Source organism: Entelurus aequoreus, linkage group LG11, assembly GCF_033978785.1.
Source record: "Entelurus aequoreus isolate RoL-2023_Sb linkage group LG11, RoL_Eaeq_v1.1, whole genome shotgun sequence".
NCBI lineage: Eukaryota > Metazoa > Chordata > Actinopteri > Syngnathiformes > Syngnathidae > Entelurus > Entelurus aequoreus.
Genome location: NC_084741.1, coordinates 57,525,542 through 57,549,474, shown reverse-complemented (window position 1 = coordinate 57,549,474; position 23,933 = coordinate 57,525,542).

Here is a 23,933-nt window from a genome sequence, read left to right as displayed (position 1 = left end):
AAAACTAAGGACATGAACAAAAATTGCTAACTGTGGCATGAATAGAAAAAACTTACTTGACAAGGCATGAAGTGCGCAGAGGTGAACAGAGTGATGTCGCCAGGCCGACTGCCTGGCAACAATGGCCTTAAATACTGGTGACATGATTAGTGAAAACGTGAGACAGGTGCGTGACATGAGGATGTGAAACAGGTGCGTGACAAGACAGGTGAAAACTAATGGGTGACCATGGAAACCAAACCAAACAAGGAAGTGCAACCAGGAACTAAAAAAAGAGCCCAAAACCCAAGCAAAACAAAACATGATTAACACAGACATGACAATTTTCAGTTTTGTGCCCAAGGGACTGATTTTATTTAACACTATATTGTTATTTATACACCTATAGTGATCACAGAGACAGGTTGTTTTTGTGTTACTGTATATATTTGTTTCTCTGAAAAATCCCACTTAATATACTTTGGGTAACAACAGTCAATATTTATTTATTTTATTTTATTTTTTTAGGTGGGTAACAGTCAATATTTATTTATTTATTAGATTTTATTTTTTTATTATATAATAAAAGTGAACTTTTGTTAAACCAAATATTGTGTGTTTTTTTCCATATACAACAACCTATCTGGACTCGATAAGAGAATCGATAAGGAATCGGTTCGATAAGAGGATTCGATAATAGGCTCGAACTCGATAATTCCTTATCAAACATCATCCCTACCTGTCAGTATACACTACTGCTTATCACCATCTGTTAATTTCTCTTAAAACACAGCATAGATTTGATTGATCGTCGAGGATGAATCTACGAATCAGATTCAAATAAGATTCAAATATGAAAACCCTAACTTTTTAGTTTCAATTCCGTCTAGTTGCGATAAAAGTGCAATATGAATACGTTAATTGGTCCAACATTGAATCATGCAATTATGTTCAAAGAGTGTAGTGTGTTGATAGAGTGTCAAAGACAAACGGAAATAGAGAATGACATCTTAATAATCCACAGAGAGCAATGAAACAAGAAATTAGTTATTAAATTGAGACAAAGCCAAGGAAAACTCTCAAACTTCTCAATGACTACGACCACTGCAGCAGAGGTGATATATATTTCTGTCACTGCTGGAGTGTGCACTTGAGGCTTTTTATGCTCTATGGTAGTCATGTGAATGGACACCTCTCAACACAGGGCTGCAGTTTGGTAGATCTCCGACAGATATAATGGTTCGGGGGCCAAGGCAGTGCTCAGGCGCTCTGCCGAGCAGAGGGAGGAATGGGAGCGAGAGGCCTGGTAATGGGCCCTAATGTGAGGACGCATTTATTTCATCCACTGGCCCAAGTAATTGGCTGTCTTTCATTGTGGCCTTGGTTAAAACGCTGAGTGATGGATGGCGATTTTGACGGAGGTTAGCTGGCTTCTGCTTTCACCGCCATTCATCTCCCTGAAAGATGGAACCTGTCATTGACTTTAGTGGAACGATCTACATTGAACCCCTGTACCTCGGACCACAACCCCAAGGTCTGTTCTAATTAAAACATTACTTGCATATTAAATAAATCACATCTTATGAAAAACACAAGAGGTAATGGTAATGAACGTGAACCATATGTGTTTACCCGAGAGTGGAATATAGTTCTCTCAGGTTGCGTTAGTATTGCAGTGCTGAAGTTACATAAGGAGTATAGGATAAATTACCCTGTCGATCCTTTTTGCAACTTTAGTCATAACAAATTCATTAATAATGGACCGAAAGTATAGATTGAAATAATTGGGAACACTACTCTTTTGTTCTCTGCAGTGGACATTTCGTATTAGTCAGAGTTACAAATTTAAAAAAAAACAAAAGAAAAACTGTTATCCACTGCAGAGGACACTGGTTCTCTGGTTAATAATAAAAATGTCACAATGACGCATGGTTGTGATTGTTTGTGTAATCCTAGGATGCAGGGAAGGTCACTTTATTAGTTACCGAGCAGAGTATCAAACACAAAAAGCTTTGGCATGGGACGAGCAGTCAGCCACAGGTGAAAATGCAAAAGCAATAGCAATAGGCAAATCAACGACACAATTAAGGTGTGCATTGAAGAAAGCACCAGCTCTGTCTGAGAAGCGTGCTGGCAAATATACCAACCTAATCAGTGATTGTCCACCAGTGAGTCTCATAAACACCAGAGACAGGTGTGTTAATCAGTACTCCAGACAGGATGTGACGTGGCAGTGGAAGAACATACAGGAAGTGGAAAAAACAGGTAGAAAGGAGTGCCGACACCTGCCATGTTGACACCTGTCATGCCTAAATCTAACTGACTGACTGACTTTTTATAGGAGCCATATTAGTCCAGAGCAAACAATTAGCAATTGACCACGCTACCATCTACAGAGGTACACTACCGTTCAAAAGTTTGGGGTCACCCAAACAATTTTATGGAATAGCCTTCATTTCTAAGAACAAGAATAGACTGTCGAGTTTCAGATGAAAGTTCTCTTTTTCCGGCCATTTTGAGCGTTTAATTGACCCCACAAATGTGATGCTCCAGAAACTTAATCTGCTCAAAGGAAGGTCAGTTTTGTAGCTTTTGTAACAAGCTAAACTGTTTTCAGATGTGTGAACATGATTGCACAAGGGTTTTCTAATCATCAATTAGCCTTCTGAGCCAATGAGCAAACACATTGTACCATTAGAACACTGGAGTGATAGTTGCTGGAAATGGGCCTCCATACACCTATGTAGATATTGCACCAAAAACCAGACATTTGCAGCTTGAATAGTCATTTACCACATTAGGAATGTATAGAGTGTATTTCTTTAAAGGTAAGACTAGTTTAAAGTTATCTTCATTGAAAATAAGGACATTTCAATGTGACCCCAAACTTTTGAACGGTAGTGTATATCAACTTACAAGTACCTCAAACTACAAGTAATTTGAGATACAAACTATTTTGTTTTTTTATGCGTTAAGTTGGAGCCTAATTTGCATTATTAGCGAATTGAAAATCCTGCCCTCCAACGACTGGAACTACAGTAAGTAAATCAGTGCGAAGTAAAAGAAGTGGACAAATGAACCGGAAAAACTAAGCATTATAAACATCTACTGGTTTGCAGTCATACAGCTGATTTATTCCACATCACATGCAGTCACAAATGTCTAAACAATTTATATGTATCCCTTAAAATATGGAGAACCTGGTGATGCTTTGTTAGATGCACGATAAAGCATTACCTTTGGTACACAAACACAGCTTGCTGTAAACTCTGACCTCAACGGTCTGTCGCTCAAATGCATCCGTGAGCAACATAAACAACCTTGTCCTAGTTCCTTTTGTTACAGGACGGAGATGCAGCCCGTAGGAGATACCTACAAAAGTTTGCTCTTCAAGGTAAATGCTGAACAATATTATTGCAATATTTAAAACAACTGCTGTAGTTGTTTGTAGTACCGTATTTCCCGGACTATAGAGCGCACCAGTTTTCAAGCCGCAACCACTAAATTTCAGAATAAAAATGTTTTTTCTATATATTAGCCACACCGCACTATAAGTCGCAGAAATATACGTTGAGAAATGAGCTATTTACACAAACATATTTTGTAAATGTTAATTTACATACCTCAATTGTTTCCAAATGGTGCCTTTCACATGGCAGTAAAACAGCTGATCAAACAAAACAGAAGTCATCGCCATAGCTAAACAGACTCAATAAGTCCACAAGACCGTTTTGGTTGATTTACAAAACGTTAACAATACAAAAAGAATGCCTTTGTAAGTTAATAATACGAACACAGACACCTGTAAACGTGTTAGCATTTTAGCTAACGCCAACGACGCTAGTTTGATTACATTACTACAGCACATACACAAATGCATGAAAACACTCGTACAAACATCACACATGGGACGGTTAAGCAAATATGAATAGTTTTAGTTATATTGTAAAACTTAAAAATGTTGCTTGCAGTAAAGAATGAATAATCCATATGAGTAGAGACGCTATGGATGGCTAGAAGATGGAACGGCACTAAACAAAAGGACATACTGTAGACGTTAACCCCGCAGCACCTGCAGTGAACAAACTCGTCCAAAAGATGGCCCCATAACACAAAAAATAACGCACCTATTCAGTGTCTGTTAAAAAAACTATTTGTTGAATCCAAACAATATGGAGAAAACTCCATACAATAGCTGCACTGTTATATAAGGTTATCATCTGTAATATATGGTAAATGCCATTAAAATGATTTTCAAATATTATTTTGTTGTCTTAAATTTAGTTTTTTTCTTTTTCTAAAGGCATGTTAAAATGGTGCTGTTTTGGGAAGGCCAAGCATAGATTATATTGATTGATTGAATTCATTTCAATCGGCGAGGCTGAATTGAGATGCAAGTGTTTTGAGTTACGAAATCAGTCGTGCGACGAAATGTGCTCGTAAATTGAGGTATAGCTGTAATTGCTTCAAAATCGAATTAGTCTCTGGAATTTTTGAGATATAGATGGGGTTTTTTTCCCCGCACATTTGAGGAACAGAGTACAGTTCACCACATAGGCTATGAAGTTCCTCAATGTGTGTGTTTACTGTAGGTGTTTATTTCCTTGAGCTCCCATTAAGAATTGTATTTCATATATATATACATATATATAATAATAATAATAATAATACCTGGGATTTATATAGCGCTTTTCTAAGTACCCAAAGTCGCTTTACATGTTAAAAACCCATCATTCATTCACACCTGGTGGTGGTAAACTACTTTCGTAGCCACAGCTGCCCTGGGGTAGACTATTTATATATATATATATATATATATATATATATATATATATATATATATATATATATATATATATGAATATATACACGTTTGTATATATATATGTTAGGTCAGGAAACAACACAAGAGGCTGTATCATCCCTACATGCCTGTTTCGCAGGTTTCCCTGACTGAAAGAGCATGCACTTGCTCGCCTGACACTCCGACGCGAGCGCAATGTTATCGATGGGAAAATACATTTTTAAACAATATGATTTGTCTGAGCGTCTAGGAGACACTGAGAGTAACAAGGGGTAGAAACTGGATTAGAAAGGACAGATTTAAAAAAATTCTAATTAAAAATAAATATATATATATATATATATATCATTATTATTTTTTATTTTTTTTAACTTGGGACTTCCTGCGGGCCGGATTTTGGACGCTAGCGGGCCGCCTTCTGTTTGTCACCACTCATACTGCTACTTTGATCATATCACCAACCGATCATTATGCTGCTACCGGTTACGGTTTATGCAATTTCTCCTGCCTTTGTTTGCGACTCATCATCTATCATCATAACATAATATTTTCAATGTTCTATTTGGAGATTTTTTTCTGTCATTATTTTAACATTTCCCTTATATCAATCAATCAAACTTTATTTACACACCACTTTTCATGCACAGACAATTTGCAACACAAAGCACTTTAGACTAGTAAAAAAAGGAGAATGAATGCACACACACACACACACGCTCACACACGCACACACAGCAAATTGGCAATAACAGAACACAGCATGGCATCGAGAGAATAACTTAAATTAACGTCATCTGAAAAAATGATATTAAATGCATGTAAAAATAAAATATAGATTGTAAATTAATCAAAACATAAAATAGTGAGAATAACATTAGTAATGATAGCAATAAGTAAAATTAAGAACCTAAGAAGAGTTTAAAGGGATCAGTAAAACGCTTGATAAAAAGGGCGTGTATTTATAAATATAAAAATACAAATATAATCTTTAATAGTGAATACCGTATTTTTCGGACTATAAATCGCAGTTTTTTTCATAGTTTGGCCAGGGGTGCGACTTATACTCAGGAGCGACTTATGTGTGAAATTATTAACACATTACCGTAAAATATCAAATAATATTATTTAGCTCATTCACGTAAGAGACTAGACGTATAAGATTTCATGGGATTTAGCGATTAGGAGTGACAGATTGTTTGGTAAACGTATAGCATGTTCTATGTTATAGTTATTTGAATGACTCTTACCATAATATGTTACGTTAACATACCAGGCACGTTCTCAGTTGGTTATTTATGCCTCATATAACGTACACTTATTCAGCCTGTTGTTCACTATTCTTTATTTATTTTAAATTGCCTTTCAAATGTCTATTCTTGGTGTTGAGTTTTATCAAATACATTTCCCCAAAAAATGCGACTTATACTCCAGTGCGACTTATATATGTTTTTTTCCTTCTTTATTATGCATTTTCGGCCGGTGCGACTTATACTCCGGTGCGACTTATACTCCGAAAAATACGGTACCTCTTTTGAAACCAGGTTTGGACATGACAAAGTATGTTTCTGGTGCCCCTCTGTTGATCCCTTGATTATTTTCAGAGAGTTTATGATGACATTTTTGAAGGAAGTGAACAGAAAGCCTGAAAGTATGCAAAACATTCTTGCTCTATGGGGCAGAATTTTAATTATTCTCCTTCTCCCAAACTAATGTCACTTTAATGAGAGAAGGCTTGCTGCTGCATCCAAAACTAAATCAAATACTTATTTTTGTATATGTTTGTGTGTTCTATGTGTTTTTGTCCCTTCATGACCGCCCCCTCCCCTTTCCCTTTTTGGCGCTATGGAGAATGTCCCCTGCTTGAGTGGACTAGGCTGCAGGGAAATTAATCAAGACAAGCAATAGTGTTGATTACTCATTGGCCATTAGATTGCTTTCACTACGGTGGCTAAGCCCTCTGCATCATGAGATCGCTTGGCTGACTGCAAGATTAGGTAGCATGCTTCGCTCAAATCCCCGTGCAAGCGCAACACCCCCCCCCCCCTCTCCTCGAAACCTCACCCGATGACCCGCCGCCTCCGCAACCCCTCCTGACCGCCCTTCGCTTCCATTTCCCTCCCCAAAAAGTTCATCTGGCTCCCCTCAGGTCAGTGAGGCGGTGCAGCGGCAAGACAGGTTGACTAGCTGTGCAATCCTTATTACCTCATTTCCTTTGACCACGGTTTTACCTCGTCTTTCTTTAGTGCAGGAGCATGTTTTATGATGGTTATACATAGTTAATGGCCCCTATGACTTAATTGTTTTCGGGTCAATTCGGAGCGACACATTCTGCTGAACCCAATTGTATCACCGGCTCCGTGGAATCCATTTGGCGTGCAAGAGGGCAACGCTCTGTTTATGATTTTAGCCAGTTCTGTTATACACACGTATATGCATAAAACACATGGGTAAACACACTGCCTCACACACTCCTACTTTTGGCACCCGTGTGGGCAAAATAACCAAAGGTAATAACTAAATGGAAGTCACATGACCTGTTTCAACCCAATTTTTATGCTGCTGTTTCTCTGCGCTCTGACAGGATTCAAAAACAACAACCAAAGATTTCCTTCTTAAAACATGGCGAGAGTGAAGAAAATTCCCACGAGGCACCGAACGTTAAATAGTTCTCTCAGAGTCGCTTTGGCAGGCTGTGCCTTAAAAAAAAAGGTACTATGAGGGTTTTTATAGCTCGGAGCCTCCTCTTCAAAATAAGCTGGGACTTGAAAGGTGGCAAAGCGGAGGCAGGAAGAGGCATAGCGTTGCAGCTTAAAGCTCATTACTCCCTTTCTCCGGCACCTTGCTGAGTTGAAAAGGCCTGGCTGCCTCTCGCAGACACGTCCGCCGGCTGCTAATCAGGTCAACAGCGAATCACACAATCTTCTAGATTTGGTCACTGATGCTTGCAGGCTGTAAAAATACTTGCTTCTCAATGTATGATTGGGGTTTACGGTGATAGTTCTTGTCATTCCTGTCACGCAGAACAATGCTCTTCGTTATGAATCTATTGCGGGGGTCAGCAACCCTAGTGGCTCCTGGACCTCTTTCAAAAAAGTGTGAAAATATTTTTTGTTTGAAAATGTATTTTCTGTTGGAGAACAAACATGACACATACCTCCTTAATTGTTAGAAATCCCACTGTTTATGTTAGACATGCTTCACTGATGAGAGTATTTGGCAAGCACCGTTTTGTACTACTAATTTCAGCGATCCTTGAACTCATCGTAGTTTGTTTACATCAGTGTTTTTCAACCACTGTGCCGCGGCACACTAGTGTGCCGTGAGATACAGTCTGGTGTGCAGTGGGAGATTATGTCATTTCACCTAATTGGATTAAAAACATTTTTTGCAAACCAGTAATTATAATTTGCAAATAATGTGCTGTTGTTGAGTGTTTGTGCTGTCTAGAGCTCGGCAGAGTAACCGTGTAATACTCTTCTATATCAGTAGGTGGTCATCAAAGCTCACCTTTGAGCAGTGGTTCTTAACCTTGTTGGAGGTACCGAACCCCACCAGTTTCATATGCGCATTCACCAAACCCTTCTACAGTGAAAAAAATAAATAAAACATTCTTAATTTAATCGTAATTTATAAATATTAATCATGAAATTATGTTATTATATTAAATAAATACCAATAAAGATATCTTTTACAAACAGAAAGTTACAGGAAAGTACACATGATCCCATGTTTACATCTCATTGTGCAACATGTGAATGTTTTAGTGGGAACTAAATGCGATATCTGAAAGGGGTACACATTATTTCCAAAGCAGGAAGCCCACCCAGACATACAATACTAGTACACAGCTCATGAAAAACAATATTTTTTGTTATTGTCATTGAAAGTGGGCCAAAATACTGAATGCTCAAAGAGTTTTTGCGTTTGCTCACACTTATGGAAAATTAGAGGGAACATTGTTTGGGGGTATCCATAATATGCCGATAGGGAGAAGTTTTTATCTACACGATGAGTCGGGTGTGTCTTAACCTCTGCGGCGGAGGCTCGGGTGAACCCCTGAGGCAGACTCACCGAACCCCTAAGGCCGACTCACCGAACCCCTAAGGCCGACTCACCGAACCCCTAAGGTTCGATCGAACCCAGGTTAAGAACCACTGCCTTTGAGCATTCACATGCGGCACCAATATTTTAGAACAAGGATGAGGTGATATAAGAAAGGTAAAATATAATAAATATATCTGTGGCAGCATAGGAGAAAAATGTCTAACATTTTAATTTTTGCATCTCATTGCACATAAGCGTGAGAAACAAAGGCGCTGCTTGGTGAGACTTAACCCCTGTCGGAAATGCATTAATAATAATAGAATTATTATATTAGTTAGGTATTATTATGATTCATATTATCCAGTGATAATGATCATATGTGTATCAGCTAATTTTTACTTAACAGTCTAAAATAAAGGGAAACTTGTTGGCTCTTTTTTGTAAAAAAAATAAATAAAAGTACAAATAATAATAATAGTAGTTAATAAAAAATGAATTATTATTAATTATTTGGTTACATATGTACACTCTCAGTTACATTTACAATATTACCTATATAAGAACTTAAGAACTTAAAACGTAGAAGTTGGGGAGGAATTTAATTTTGTGTGACTCTGTTCCATAGTCAGGAAAATGTGTTTACTTTAAATATGTTCAGTGTTATTGATCTGCATTCATGTACAAATTGAGTTTGTTAAAGGGCAAGTGAACTTTTTGGAGAATTTGGCCTATCGTTCACAATCATTATGAAAGACATGACGACGGATGGATTTTTAAAATGTATTCTAAATATTAAATACATACGATCAAAAGTCTGCTTACTATGGAGCCTATGGGAGCTGTTTTATTCTGCCTATAAAGGCCTTAAAACTAAATGTAAACACCCTCATTAAGGTTTTATAAACAGTGTACATGATGTAAGTATATATGTAATGTAGTAATGGGCACATGTATAATAAGATGTAATATTGACATATTTTGATAATTGTATGCATACATGGCGCATTAATTTAAAAAACGCATCACAACGTTTGCTTTTTTTTTCTTCATCACTCTTTATTACTCACTGCAGACTTCATGTGAACCAACACACATAATAAAACATCACTTACTGTACAACATCTGCTGTCATTGGGCTGCCGACTGCTGGGACGTTCATATATTCCCATTTAAGTGAAGAATGTCTCATAATCCTCACGAAAAAAAGGCAGTGAAGCAAAGCGCCTTTTTTTGTTGTTTTTGCGATTGTCATGTCTAAATTGGCTCTCAAAATGTACCAACGTGTTGGAATTTGCCTCAGCCTTCTTCTGTCCAGGTGAGATGCATGATTTATGATGTACAATAAACTTCCGAGGAGCAGGGAAGCGAGGAAACAGCTGACCACTCAATGATGTAAACATAGCAGCATAAACTATGTTTACATAACTATTAGTTATGTGGGCTCTGTACCGAGGATGTCGTTGTGGCTTGTACAGCCCTTTGAGACACTTGTGATTTAGGGCTATATAAATAAACATTGATTGATTGATTGATTGATAAACTGGTGATTACATTGCCGCTATAAATAGTTTGTCTGCATTAGCGCCTGTAATAACAATATCACTAATAATTGGTTAATATTCAAGTCACGACATGGAAATTGAGTATTTGGGGGCTTTTTGGATGGTTATTTATTGGGTTTTAGGGGCGGAATGAAGGCCCTCCCATTGGCTGTGCTGTAAGCAGACTTTTTTTTACATTTATTTACAAGTTAAAAAAACTCCATCCGTCGTCATGTCTTTAATAATTATCGTGAACAATAGGCAACATTCCAAAAAAGTGTAGTTCCCCTTTAATGTCTCTTTTGTGAGACAAATATTTTGTTCCTTTGGCAAGGTTATTGTTATTTTGCCACTGTGGCTTCTGTTGAAACAATAATTTATCCTGTGCAGAAAGATCCCTGTTAGAGTATATATTATGATGTTTATTTATCATTATTATTGTTTCACTGCCTTTTATTTAATTTGTTTCCTTTGTCTTTTCCCTCATTTTGTACAAGGTACGCAATTTAAAAGCCAGAGAAAGTGCATGTTTCTAGCTAGTGTTTAGTTTAATAAACATCAAACTGAGCATTTTTTCTCGTGTTTGGTGGAAAGTTGTACATTAGGTTATATACTTATGAAATATAACTTTAATGTAGCAAGCAACTTTTGCCGTGTAGCTTGTCGTGTACAGCTACATCAACACTCACCTCCCTGTCACAGACAGTAATGGTATGTTGTCCTTGTCGAGGGGCTGCATTAGGTCCTCCCCCCACTGGAATTTTTACTGCTTTTTTCCCTTTTCTGAAAGAAAACATCCTAGCATTCAGACTCTATTTTGTGCATCGGTGGCACTATACACACACACACACACACACACACACACACACACACACACACACACACACACACACACACACACACACACACACACACACACACACACACACACACACACACACACACACACACACACACACACACACACACCCCAACACACACACACATTCTTGTATTTGTTACCTTCTTGAGATCTCCGAAAAATGCTTACCTCTTTAGCCTTTCTACATATATAAAAATGTGTATTTACAACATTATGAATATGTACAAACTATGCAACTATAAAAAGTTTTTTTTTTTTTAATATTTAAAAAAAATGTTTGTTTGTAATTGTTTTTTCCATCTTCATTATTTACTTCAGGTTATTACAGGATGTGTCTATATACATATATATGTTTTTATTTTATTTCTTACACACACTTGTTATTACATATGTTGACCAGAGGGGGAGCACTTCACATTTTTACACACACTTGTTATTTCATATGTTGACCAGAGGGGGAGCACTTATCAAACCGACACACAGTCAATTTGAAAAATCCCTCCTTTTTGGGACCACCCTAATTTTGATCGATTTCACCACCAAGGGTGCAAATGAGATCTCTATTTTTTGTTTCTTTGTAATGTGCTTAAGGCCGATGACAAACGAGTCACGGCTGTAGAAGCTAACTGTTAATGGCCACTATAGTCTTAGTACCGTAATCTATTTGTTCATCCTAGGGTCACATATGGGACGCGGGTTGTCTTACGTCAGCACTGTAAGTCGTAAAATCAGCTGTTCACCTGGCGGGTTTTTTCGGGGATGAATAGGAAAGTCTTTTTTTTTATCATATATTGCTGCCTTTGCACCTGTCAATGTTTACTTTTGTATGCACATTACAGCAACAAAAAAATCCTGACTTTGGAGCAATGTTCACAGACTGTAGTATTTAGAAATACAAGAACACACACACACACACACACACACACACACACACACACACACACACACACACACACACACACACACATACACCTAACAGACATCAATTTGTTGTGGCATAAACAATGAGTTCAAGATATGAGGATACATATCCTATGTGCAACTTTGCAAGCTTAGTTGTCTTAACGCACAACTGGAATGTGTGCAACCTCCTCTCCTTCTCCATCCGATCACATGTTGGGACTGTGGGATAAACTCCCTGACATGTTTTGCATTGAGGGCAGCTCATGAACAAGTACTCCCAGTAGCTGCACATCACTGCCCACCTGTATCTATCAGGGAGTGGGGCTGCTTCGCTGGGACTACTGGGCTTAGAGGGGAAGGGAGTGAAGCCAGTTAAAAGTCGAGTGTATAAGCTGCAGCCAAGACAGATGAGGTGCTGGAGCCATGACTGAAGGGGCTGACTAAGAGGGATCCGAGAGGAAAAATTTTAATATTTGCTCTGAGTCTATCATTAAAGGCATGAGGGTACATGTAAATAAACTCTTGTATACATGCCATATTAATGAATGTGCCGCAGTGCCAAAAAGTATGTTTCGCTTAAGAAAAACTTGCCTAAACTAATTTAACTCAATACCTAATATTTATATTTTAGCTACCTCTCTTTGTTTATAATGTATATTTTCTGCTGGATCTACTCTCTATTTTATGCTTCCCTTTTATTTTGCTGCAGCTGTTACATATACTGTAACATTGTACATGGTAATTGGGATTTCTTATATATTGTATATATTATATAAACATATAATATATTATAATAATACAATATATCAGTATGTATTATATACTGTATATATAATATGTAAATATTACATAAATGTTATATTTTATAATGCTACTATGGTAAATTTTGTGTCTACTTTATACCTGCATTATCCTTTCCATCCTTTGTAACTGAGCTACTGTGTGGAACAATTTCCCTTGTGGATCAATAAAGTTTGTCTAATTCTAAGTCTAATAACAAACGTGTTACATTCTGGGGACCCTAACATAGTACAATCCTATTTGTGATGTCATGGCATAGTTTTACCATCCATACAGTACTGTACTTTGCCTGTTTCACCTTTGGTGCTGCCATTCACGCTTCTACTGTGAAGGTACATAATAGGGTACATACAGTAGGAAGGGGATTCATATGGCAACTTTCGTCACGGTTTACCTGACACATGAAACGTGACAAATTGCAACTTTGACTACAGCTTTCCATCGTTTTCAGCAGACTGCATTGTTTTAACTGCCTGCTTTCCTCTGACGCAAGATCCTCCCAGGAATTGGGGCCATATGAATCCCCTTCCTATTGTAAGCAATATGAATGCATTATAATAATCAATAATCAAGTAAGTGTGTGCCTGCTTGCCAATAAGCAATCAAACAAGGCTATTTGTTTGTCCAATTTTATTTTTGGTGTAACTGCGTTAACATACTCCAATGCAGCAATCCATTATATAAATGTTTTGGTAAAACATGTTAATATTATTAAACAGTCCCCCCAGTGATTAGCAATGTGGCCAATTCTTACCAATTCAACCCATTATGCATTACGCCCCACCTCACAACTTTGTCCAAAGTCTGTAACTTCCCCAAATATTTTGGCCAATCAGTGTCATGTCTGCCAATCAAATTAGTCTCTGAGCGGCATTCAAATGCGCACGTCAACTGTCTAATCAAAACGTTTGTTTATTTCTTGTGTAAACAAAGCAGGTAGAGCAATGTGTAACAATATATCAACCATGTATTGCTCAAATTGCTTCATTGTCGTTCTCTTGCATAGCTCACACCTACTTCCTGTTCCTGTCTACAGCGCCAAGCCTTTTGGGTAATGTCATATTTAAACATTTACTTTCTAGTTTACATGTATTTATATATCCATTTAACCTTTATTTATCCATGGTAAGACAATTAAAAATAAGAAGTTTCTTGGAGTAGGATTCGGATTCGGCTGAGTATCTGGCAAACTCAGTCATGGAGAGTGGGAAGGGACTACAGAATATTGCAATACCATTTCTGGCCACTTTACGACATATGGCACCTTTAATGTTTACAATGAACAAACACTTTTCAAGCGTAAAACAAACATGGAGAATGTCTGCAACTTGTGGACAGCAGAGCAGACAAGGGACAATAAGGAAGCCTTTGCTGGTGTTTATTTCCATAATTATAACTAATTGTGACTATTATTTGTTATAATTAATTAAAACAGTTTATTAATTTAACAATAAGTTCTGAGTATGTGCTTTTACTGCCATCTAGTGTCCACTTTAAAGTACGTGGGGTATAAATCTATATATATTATTTGTTTTAAAAAATGTTTTAATTAAGGGTTAATGAAACATTGATAAAAAAAATCATAAAATCACAAGTCGATTGAACGTTATTGGAAAAAAACATTACAACTTTTGCCGCAACTTTCTAAAAAAGCTGCTGTAAATGCAGGCATTTTCATATGACACAATCACAAAAAAAGCAAAACCTGTACTGTAACATCTTAAAGGTAATAATTCTTGAAAACAAAAACATGCAAATAAAATGAAGAAGAAATTATAAAATGTTTTTTACAGATTTCGTCTTTCAAATGTGTTTTTTTTTTTAAGCAATACTTAAATCGATTTATAATGAATTTCAAGTATATCGATTTGTGCTCGGCAAGTTTGCCTTGCCGGAAGATAGGTATCGATCCAAAATCGTTTTTAAAGGGAATCGATTGATTTCATCGATACTAAAAACAGGAAAACTTAGGATGTGAGAATGGCAGAATTTATATGAAGTTTAGCACTTCTAAGAATAAGGACATTAAAACAGCTGCGATGATTGCGAAAGGTCATTTAAAATGCAATTGCCACAAGACAATATCAATAATTACAACACAAAAACGTGTAGTTACAACACGATTGCAAAACCCACAACAAATACAAACGACACAACACAATAATATAAAGTCAGAAAATACTTCTTTTTTTTCATGTTTTTCCTAATAAATTCAGTTTACAAAAAAAAGATAACATTTGAGGCGCTGTGGCTTAGCCTAGTGACAGCGGAGCAAGTTGAGCGACGCACTAACTTTCGGAACACAACATGAAGAGACGACAACTAACAGCCTTGGAAATGTTATTTGATGAGAAAGAACGAAATAGAAGAGATGGAGGAAGGAGGCTATGGAAATCAGGAAGCGAGGGTCCAACACCATCAACAGGGCTGAGGGGACATACATGCTTCTGCACACCTGGAACGCGAGGGTGGAGAACAGATCCCGTATGGTATCATGGTATGGTATGGTATGGTATCAGGTTATGTCTACACTAAGCCGGATAACCCCTTAAACAAATAATTATTTAGCCTAAGCCTCGTTTCAGCCACACTAAATAATCGAATACATTTTTTACACGGGTAAGTGTGCCGTCTATCTCTTGAATTTCCAGCTCTTAGCTTTGTATGGACTCATTGATCTTTTACAAACTGAGTTCGGAGAGTAAGTGACGCCAAAATTCCCGCGCCCCACACAGGAAGTGACATCAGAAAGAACGCGCCACAGCCAGCTTCATTACAACCCGTTCGGTAACTCGGCGGCAACCACTAGAAAGATGGAGGTGAGTTTGAGTTTGAGTTTGAGTTTTGAGTTTATTTGTCATCCAGACATGCCCGTGTTTCTCCTTCTTGTACATGTACAGGCGCTTTTGGAAATCACACATGACTACGTTAAGAGAAGGAAACGGGCAATTGCAGCTATTTGGGATACAACACATCTCAGACGGCAACATAGCAATGTTGAGCTTTTGGATAAGGCCGGGAAGAACGGCAGCCTGGTGGGATATGTTTCTCACCGAGTGTGTTGTGTCAGAGGAACGGCAAGAGAACTTTCAAATGTGCAGGTCAGCTGTGATTCTACTTAGTGAAAAACTTTGTACATTTTTCGAAGGAGAGACAACGACAATGCGGGCTCCCGTGGACAAGGGAAGACTACGAAAAACAGCGACTGCATTTAGACTCAGTTATTGTCCGCGATGTATGTCGAGCGATTACTCGACGTATAGTTTTGTACTCCATAACTATTGTGAAGCCATGAAGTGGTTGCGGCCGTCAAGTACGACCGCCAATTTCATCCTCCAAGCACAGTGTCCTGTTGTTGGTTGTTGTAAAATGTTCTTCATCACATTGTTTACTTTCACACGTCCATTAAAGATATGATTCATGTATGATGGCTCAGGTGTGATTCACTACAATAGTCTGACAGCTGCTGATGGTGAGGCAAGCAAAGTTTATTGTTCAAAGAAATGTGGCAATAGTCTACATTGAAACACAGGGTAAAGATACACTTCCAGGTCATTTTTTTCGCGCATGCGTACTAGGTCGCGTTGCGCCGGCACTCTTTTCAAATAAGAAGTACAAACCTCGTTTCCATATGAGTTGGGAAATTGTGTTAGATGTAAATATAAACGGAATACAATGATTTGCAAATCCTTTTCAACCCATATTCAATTGAACGCACTACAAAGACAAGATATTTGATGTTCAAACTCATGAACTTTTTTTTTTTTTTCAAATAATAATTAACTTAGAATTTCATGGCTGCAACACGGGCCAAAGTAGTTGGGAAAGAGCACGTTCACCACTGTGTTACATGGCCTTTCCTTTTAACAACAGTCAGTAAATGTTTGGGAACTGAGGAGACACATTTTTTAAGCTTCTCAGGTGGAATTCTTTCCCATGCTTGATGTACAGCTTAAGTTGTTCAACAGGGTCTCCGTTGTGGTATTTTAGGCTTCATAATGTGCCACACATTTTCAATGGGAGACAGGTCTGGACTACAGGCAGGCCAGTCTAGTACCCGCACTCTTTTACTATGAAGCCACGTTGATGTAACACGTGGCTTGGCATTGTCTTGCTGAAATAAGCAGGAGCGTTCATGGTAACGTTGCATGGATGGCAACATATGTTGCTCCAAAACCTATATGTACCTTTCAGCATTAATGGTGCCTTCACAGATGTGTAAGTTACCCATGTCTTGGGCACTAATACACCCCCATACCATCACAGATGCTGGCTTTTCAACTTTGCGCCTATAACAATCCGTATGGTTCTTTTCTCTTTGGTCCGGAAGACACGACGTCCACAGTTTCCAAAAACAATTTGAAATGTGGACTCGTCAGACCACAGAACACTTTTCCACTTTGTATCAGTCCATCTAAGATGAGCTCAGGCCCAGCGAAGCCGACGGCGTTTCTGGGTGTTGTTGATAAACGGTTTTCGCCTTGCATAGGAGAGTTTTTACTTGCACTTACAGATGTAGCGACCAACTGTAGTTACTGACAGTGAATTTCTGAAGTGTTCCTGAGCCCATGTGGTGATATCCTTTACACGCTGATGTCGCTTGTTGATGCAGTACAGCCTGAGGGATCGAAGGTCACGGGCTTAGCTGCTTACGTGCAGTGATTTCTCCAGATTCTCTGAACCCTTTCATGATGTTACGGACCGTAGATGGTGAAATCCCTAAATTCCTTGCAATATCTGGTTGAGAAAGGTTTTTCTTAAGCTGTTCGACAATTTGCTCACGCATTTGTTGACAAAGTGGTGACCCTCGCCCCATCCTTGTTTGTGAATGACTGAGCATTTCATGGAATCTACTTTTATACCCAATCATGGCACCCACCTGTTCCCAATTTGCCTGTTCACCTGTGGGATGTTCCAAATAAGTGTCTGATGAGCATTCCTCAACTTTATCAGTATTTATTGCCACCTTTCCCAACTTCTTTGTCACGTGTTGCTGGCATCAAATTCTAAAGTTAATGATTATTTGCAAAAAAAAAAAAGTTTATCAGTTTGAACATAAAATATGCTGTCTTTGAAGCATATTCAACTGAATATGGGTTGAAAATGATTTGCAAATCATTGTATTCCGTTTATATTTACATCTAACACAACTTCCCAACTCATATGGAAACGAGGTTTGTAAATGCATTGGCCATTAATTGTTGTTTATATGTTTGTTTGTATCCTAATTGATTTATACATAATTCCATTACAAGAAGTGACAGGAATATTGGACACTTCACCTGCTGTGTCCAGTATCCAGTATTTGTTTTACAGTCTTACTGCTTCATTTGTTTTGCTAAAAAGTTACTGAATCGATTTCCACTCACCGAATCGTATCGTTGGAAAAAATATCGGTTCGAAGAAAAAAATCGTTACACCCCTAGTTTTTAGACATGATTGAGGGCTGACATATAAACACTTGGCAGTGCTTGTCATGTTTGGGCTCACACTCCATATTTGTTTGGCTAGTGTTAGGGCTCTGATCCATGCTCAAGTTCTTTTCCCCTTCACTTGGGAAAAGAAGGTGGGGGAGAAGACACAAAAACTCTTGTTAGACAACAAAAATACATCATGTAAATTAGTCTGTAAACACAAAACTGAGAACAAGGGCGCCAGGATTATGCTACAAACCGAGGGGAAACATAACCGACCCAAACAACAGTAACACTTTGTATTTATTTTCCTTATAAGAAAAAATACTTCACGCTGCATTTGGACAAGAGGGAATTTACAGCCAAGGGAGAGCTCTTGCGCAGATCTCTCAGATGTATTTATTCTTGGCAAATCAAAGTGTGGGGGTCTGATTACACAACTAATGTTCTCGAATCAAATATATGCTCAACTATCAAAGCAGCTGTAAGCCATTCATTTTATTTATAGGGTTGCAAATTATCCGTGGCATGCACTGTATTTTCCTGGGAAAACTAAACGGATAAACATGCATGCAGTGTTCACAAACCAGATTAAAGTCATTATTGACATAATACAAATAAAAACAATTTAAAGTGTGAAAATAAGATTCATTTAGTTGGACATTTTTGGTGCCATACAGTACAGTGTTTGAAAAAAGGTCACAGCAAATGCAAACACCAGAACTTAACAACTTTCGGTCACAAAAAGCCACAACAAATTCAAAGGCCACAACACAACAATATAAAGCCACAACACAACATTAACATTATTATCACAAGACTTACTTTTCCATCTTGATTTATTGAAACTCCTTCAACTTTCCACCTCAGCCACTTTGTCCACTGTCACTGCCATTGTGTCTGTCACGTTTTTTTGTGTTGATGTGTTGCGGCGTTTTCATTTGTGGCTAAATCAAATAAAAGTGGCCCTCCATGTCATTTCATGTGGTCTGCCGCATTATTTGATGTGGCCCGCTACGTCAACTATGTGGCCTGCGAAAGGCTGGAAACAAAAAAGCACTTTGTGGTTAGGTCTATTTTTTCTTTCAATTTTGTCGGAAAAATGTTGCACATTCAATTGCAAATGCTTTACACTTAAATATTATCTGATTACGCAACGAGATTTTCCAAGAATTTGTTTGATTATCAAAAAAATATATAATTAAGTATCTGCTTGTCATCTTGCCTTACAATTTCAAAGCAAGTTATCGATCAGTCTGTTAGTAAAAATATAATACGGTATTTTCCGGACTATAAGGCACACTTAAAATATATTTTTCCCTCCTCAAAACTCGACAGTGCGCCTTATAACCCGGTGTGCCTAATATACGGAATAATTCTGGTTTTGCTCACCGACCTCGAAGCAATTTTATTTGGTACACGGTGTAATGATAAGTGTGACCAGTAGATGGCAGTCAAACATAAGCGATATGTGTAGTCTGCACTATAATGGCAATATGACTCAAGTAAACAACACCAACATTGTTTATGTTCCATTGAAAATATAGAACATTACACACAGCGCTGAAAAATCTATTAAAATGTTTTTGAACGACTTTGATAAGCCACGAAGCCGAACCACTTGATGGATTGTTGGCGCATTAAACATACAAGTATTATTAAAATGTGTGTATGAGGTAAGACATATTATCTGGTGTTTTGTTTCGCAATATTATGCAAAAGAAACTTTTCTTACCTCCTGGTACCTGCTGATCTGTATTTGGGATCTGCATAAATCCTGAAAAATTGCACGGAGCCGCCTTTGTAGTCGATAAGCTTCTTCTTTTTCTCTATCTTCTTGTTATGGGACATTCAACCTCCCTGTTGGCATTTCTAATATAAAGTAGTGTAAAGTTCTTACTTATATCTGTCAGTAAACTCGCCATGAAAGCGCTAAAACATACCGGTGTAGTGAGTTTACATTGTTCACCCAAGGAACTTTAGTAATTAGAGAGTTTCGGTCGGACGGTTTTTCACAAGACACATTTCCGGCCTTGTTGTTGTTTCCAGATGAGGAGATGCTGCTCCGTTATTGATTTAAGTAAAGTCTGAATGTCATTAAAACAGTTAGCTCCATCTTTTGACACTTCTTCCACTCCCGTCTTTGCACGCTACACGCTACAACAAAGATGACGGGGAGAAGACGCTGTCTAAGGTGAGCCACGTAAATAACACCATCCACAAAACGGCGCATCCTGAAGCGACTGTCAGAAAGCGGCTTGAAGATGGTCTGTAAAAACATAATCTATGCAACATTTTGACCAAAGAACCACCATTACATGTTATGTAGACCACAAGGAAGTGTTTTCAATTTAGAAAAAAAAAATAATAATATGACTCCTTTAATGCGCCTTACATATGAAAAAAGATAAAAAATAGACCATTCATCGGAAATACGGTAATCAAAATAAGTTGCCAATGCAATTTGCTTAACAAGCTTATTATATGTTTTTATTCATATATATTTACTGTTACAAGTGACCCTCTGATGGCAGCCAATATTGACATTAAAAATCAGTTTGATGAATGTATGTATTGTCATTTTTTACCGTGTCCAATTTAATGGATAACTCGCTATGAAATCATAAGTCAAGAAAATATACAAGTCGATTTTTTTAATTCAAAATAAAACTTTTAAAAGATATGCAATTGCATACAGTACAACATGAAACAAATGAATAAGTTTAGTAATAAAATATTACGTAATTTATTAAGGCTATGTCTACATTAAGCCGGATAACCCCTTAAACAAATAATTATTTAGCCTAAGCCTTGTTTCAGCCACCTAAATCAGCGTTTAAGCTCCCCCTCCTCGGACAATTTTTTATACGGGTAAGTGCGCCGTCTATTTCTATTTCTATGTCTATTCCCTGGATAACCTTAGTGTAGAAGGGTCTTAAGAAGGCTTTCGCAGGCCATATAAAATGATATGGCGGGCCAGACCTGGCACCCAGGCTTTGAGTTTGACACCTGTGCTCTTGAACAAACGGGCACAGCCTGATCTTAATGTGTTGAATCTAAAAAGACAAAAAAAACCAAACCCCTAGAAAATAAGCGATCCTCCTTGCCCTCCTTGTCGTTTTTCTTCATCCCTCGGTTTATTATATAATCAGCTCAGACCGCGGACACACAGCCACACTCATTGGACTCAAACTACATGGCCAATAGAGTACCCAACAGACTGTGTCATCTCAGCCTGCTGAATCAAAAACAAACAGATCTAGTTCACATGTTTTGAAGGAAGGGAGGTCAAAATTATACACATAGATCCCCACTCTGTTATTTGTTTTGCTTTAAAAAAAACTGGATTCACTTTCACATCTTATCACCGTTTCAAAGTGTGTATACAATTAGCAGAGCTTTACGATGGTGCACTTTTATGGGCTTTCCTCAATTAATAAAAAAATGCATGGAATCAACCTTGTACAAACGCTTCTTTTATTGCATCTTAAGTAGTGTTGTAACGACACCAATATTTTGGTACCGGTACCGGTACTAAAATTATTTCAATACTTTTCGGTACTTTTATAAATAATGGGGACCTAAAAAAAAATGCATTATTGGCTTTATTTTAACAAAAAATCTTAGGGTACATTAAACATATGTTTCTTATTGCAGTTAAGCCCTTAAATAAAATAGTGAACATACAAGACAACTTGTATTTTAGTAGTAAGTAAGCAAACAAAGGCTCCTAATTAGTCTGCTGACATATTCAGTAACGTATTGTGTCATTTTCCATTCTATTTTGTCAAAATTATTAAGGACAAGTGGTAGAAAATTAATTATTGATCTACTTGTTCATTTACTTTGCTTACTTTCTCTTTTAACATGTTCTTTTTACACTTCTGTTAAAATGTAATAATCACTTATTCTTCTTTTTTTGGATGATAACACAAATTTGGGTATCGATCCGATACCAAGTCGTTACAGGATCATACATTGGTCGTATTCAAAGTCCTCATGTGTCCAGGGACATATTTCCTGAGTTTATAAACATAACATACATTTTAAAAAAATGAAAGAAGATGTTGTGATGCCAAAAAATATCAACGTAATTGTAGTAGTATCGAATAGATACTACTATATCTAGTAGTAGATATAGTAGAATAGATACTACTAATAGCCTGTACTTGATATCATTACAGTCAATGTGTAGATCCACCAATGGCGTTTGTTTACATTTTGACACCGGTGAGCTACGTTGTGTAGTGAAGCATGTTTAGCTATTCCTCGTCCTGCAGGGAAGATACTTGTAAGAAACTTACTTTATTTGTCACCATGGAGACCAGGATTAGTGATTTAGAAGTAGCTAAAACACTGCCGAAGGCAGATGGACGTTAGCTGCTAGCTAGCTAGCCATGTCGTAAAGCACTTCTTCCTGAGGGCGTTTCAGTGTTATAACTTCACCTTTATCTTTAGTTTTTAAGTCAAAATGCGTCCGTTCTCCCTTTTTTGTCTACACACTGTGTCTGTTTGTAAGTACTCTGTGATTGTGCGCTGCCGAACATGCTCCTCTGCTCGTAAAACCAGCAATGACACGACGTGACAACGACGCGGGGCTGCGAGACCCGTACGTTTCAGAGGCGGTATAGTACTGAAAATGATTCATTAGTATCGCGGTACTATACTAATACCGGTATACCGTACAACCCTAATCTAAAGACACAATTACTATGTACTGTATGTGTAGCTTTGCAGACTCAAAATGACCTGAAGTAAAATCCCTCCGCATTCACGTCGTCGCACACGTTCACACGGACCTAAAGATGGAGTAAAGGGGAGAGAACGCGACAACGTCAGCAAACAAGACAACGGGTCCAATTACAGAGCAGCCTGGAGACGATCCCGCACTTTAATGAAAGTCCAGTTTCCCCTGCCCCGGGTAAAGTGCTCAACGTGATTGTATCTGTGAAACAATTACACTGTCACAATCAAAGGAAGCGGACTTTAAATGGTCTGTCGGTGGGGCTAATAATCCCTCATCTCTTTCCCACTGTGTCACGGAGGTGCTGAATCCTCCCTTTGTTCTGCACCTCACCTGCCTCTCAATAGGCTGCTTGGTGTTACACCTCAGGCACTTAGGTGGCCATGCTTTCAAAGGGGAGGGGGCCGCCCGAGGGCATGCGAGCTCTGAGATATACGAAAATAAGCATTTCAAAAAAAAAATCTGATTTTAACTGCTTTTTTGTTAAACTAAGCTCCTTTTTGTTTGATCTTGGAAGTGTTTGTTTTTTTTCCTGTTTGGCTTGGAGGCACATACCGTCGCGATCAATTGTTTACATACACTTGTAAAGAACATAATGTCATGGCTGTCTTGAGTTTCCAATACTTTCTACAACTCTTATTTTTTTGTGATAGAGTGATTGGAGCACATACTTGTTGGTCACAAAAAACATTCATGAAGTTTGGTTCTTTTATGAATATATTATGGGTCTACTGAAAATGTGACCAAATCTGCTAGGTCAAAAGTATACATACAGCAATGTTAATATTTGGTTACACGTCCCTTGGCAAGTTTCACTGCAATACGGCACTTTTGTTAGCCA